At 46.4% G+C, this 2,831-nt stretch overlaps 1 long non-coding RNA gene across 1 annotated transcript; it reads left to right on the top strand.

Moving 5' to 3' along the window:
* Positions 1 to 2,141: 2,141 nt before the first annotated feature.
* On the top strand, positions 2,142 to 2,571 carry LOC134911520 (uncharacterized). Its single transcript, XR_010176638.1, has 2 exons — positions 2,142 to 2,181; positions 2,436 to 2,571. It is a non-coding gene; the product is annotated as an uncharacterized LOC134911520 (long non-coding RNA).
* The last annotated feature ends 260 nt before the right edge of the window (positions 2,572 to 2,831 follow it).

The following is a 2,831-nucleotide window of genomic DNA, read 5'->3' as shown; positions in this document are numbered from 1 at the left end:
CAGTCCCCACAATAAAGCAGTGTGAGCACAGATATATGCAGCACACTGAGCACAGATATGGAGCGTTTTTCAGGCAGAGAACGGATAAAACTGGTGGTCACTGATCAGCAAAACTCTGCACTGTACTCCTCCTATATAATACAGCTGCTCCCCAGTACCCACAATTAAGCAATAAGCACAAATATTTGCATCAACATTAATAAACGGAGATGACGCCAGCCACGTCCTCTCCCTAACATTTCCAATGCACGAGTGAAAATGGCGGCAACGCGCGGCTGCTTATATAGAATCCGAATCTCGCGAGAATCCGACAGCGGGATGATGACGTTCGGGCGCGCTCGGGTTAACCGAGCCATATGGGAGAATCCGAGTATGCCTCGGACCCGTGTAAAATGGGTGAAGTTCGGGGGGGTTCGGTTTCCGAGGAACCGAACCCGCTCATCACTAATATATACAATAATATGGTTAGTCGTAGATACATAAAACTTTATTGGTATACAGTGTTTGCGAGCCTAATTCTTACTAAAACTGGAAGTAGCAATGTTTGTGTTCCTAGCTGGCGTGCAAACTTAGTGGTGATGCACTGGTTGAAATTGTTTGTTATACGCTGATGTGCAATGTCATGTCTTTATGGGAGTCACTCCGACCCGTTCGCACGCAGCGGTTCATCGCAGTGGTGCGAACGGGTCAGAAATGCGCATGTGTTGCGCCCGCAATGCGCATTCGCGTCATTGCCCAGCAACAGCCATCGCCGCGCAACGACCACAAGAAAAAAGAAAGTGATCGCTAGCGCGATCGCAATAAGATGGACAGCGGGGAGGCGTTCCGAGGTGGATACTCACCGTTTTCCGGGCGTGGAGATCCGAACGCAGGCGTGTCCAGGCGTTTGGAGGGCGGTTGTCTGACGTCAATTCATTGCTGGATCCATCGCACAGGGTTATACCGCTTTCACATCGCTAACCCGGTAAAGAACCGGCTTTTGAACACGCTTCCGACCCGGGTCTGAACACGCTATACCCCTTTCACATCGCAGTTTGGAGCCGTGTTATTACCGGGTTATTCCCGGGTTGGTGCCTTTCACACTGAACCCGGTTCACCCTTTGAAAACATTTGTGATGTCATTATAAATGGACTTTTCTGTCTCCTATTGATGAGGTTTGAAAGGTATTACAAGGAGGGGCTGGGGAGTGCTCAGTAGTGCAGCAATCATGGCCGACACAGCACATGTCTCTATAGACTTTGCGATAGTCTCAGCTGTACTGCTCTTGGATTCAGCCTGTGAGAGGATATTTGAGCTTCTCACATTCTGTAGCTTGTTCTGCAGCTATGTTATGAGGAGGAGGAGGCTGCAGTATATGAGAGACACCGCCATTCGTCGCCGGCAATACCTGCGCAGGAGGAGATCGTTTATATCTGCTTCTGTGACCACCATACTCAACCTTAACCTCACTACTCAACGAAAATTGTGGTCTAGAGAACGGCAGCATGGGCAAGTTTTTATGCAAAGTGTGCTGAACTTTCAGGATGTTCAGTGGAAGTGTCACTTCAGAATGTCACGTCACACATTCCACTATCTTTTGGATTTAATGTCCCCAGCACTCTCTAGACAGACCACAAACTTCAGGTCACCAATAGAGCCAAGCAGGAGGCTAGCTATAGCATTGTGGTGGTATGCCACTCCAGGTGAATATCGCACAATTGCTTGCCTGTTTGGTGTGGGGTTATCTACCGTTTGCACCATTGTACATGAGGTGACCAGAGCATTGGTGGACAACCTATACCACAGATTTATTTCTCTTCCGCATGGCCAGCGTTTGGATAAAACAATATTGGGATTTGTGGAGTCTGGATATCCGCAGTGTGCAGGTGCAATTGATGGTACCCACATCCCTATAATCGCACCTCATGATAATCCTGCCGACTACTACAACAGAAAGGGATGGCATTCCATTGTTTTGCAAGCTGTGGTGGATCATAAGTATTGGTAATGTTCTTATCATTGTGTTTTCTTAATGCTAATTGTTTATAATTAATTTACAACTTAATATATATTTTTATATTAGTTTCACAGACGTATTCATCGGTTGGCCGGGACGGTCACATGACGCTCGAGTGCTTGCAAACTCTGATCTGTACCGGCTAGCAGAGGACAAGCAAGGGGGCTACCTTTTTCCAAGAGAGGTGATTTTGTTTAATAATTTTAATACTTTTGAAAACATGCCCAAGATAAGATGTGTTAAAATGACGCAATGTTCATGAATCAAGCAGGTAATAGATGAATGCAATTTAATTTACATTGGGACCAATTAGTTGGCGTTACCTTCAAACATGCTTCCTATGTGCCCACCAGCCTGCCCATCACGGAGGAGTCTGCTCATATTTGTATTCCAATTTCTTGGTGCTAACGTACATTTTTTTATCTATATTCCTACTAGAAATCAAAATTTGTGGATGGAGTGGAGATCCCGGTACACATAATTGGTGATGCCGCCTACCCGTTACGACGATGGCTCATGAAGGGGTTCACCCAACATGTCCAGCTGAGCTCCAATCAAATTACTTATACGCACACCCTGAGCTCAGCAAGAATGGTGGTCGAAAATGCCTTTGGACGATTAAAAGGACGTTGGCGCTATCTTATGAAGCGCAATGATGCAGACATTAATATCATGCCTAACATTGTTGCAGCATATTGTATTCTGCATAACCTATGTGAGTTTCAGAGGGAGGAATTCCTACCAGAGTGGACAGTGCAGGCCTCTGCTGCGTACCCTGCACTTGATTGTGAGGCCTATCTGGGCGACCATTCTGGAAGTGCAGAACAGATGAGG

Source organism: Pseudophryne corroboree, chromosome 4 (genome assembly GCF_028390025.1).
Source record: "Pseudophryne corroboree isolate aPseCor3 chromosome 4, aPseCor3.hap2, whole genome shotgun sequence".
In the NCBI taxonomy this organism is placed as follows: domain Eukaryota; kingdom Metazoa; phylum Chordata; class Amphibia; order Anura; family Myobatrachidae; genus Pseudophryne; species Pseudophryne corroboree.
This window is presented reverse-complemented; position numbering and strand designations above follow the sequence as displayed.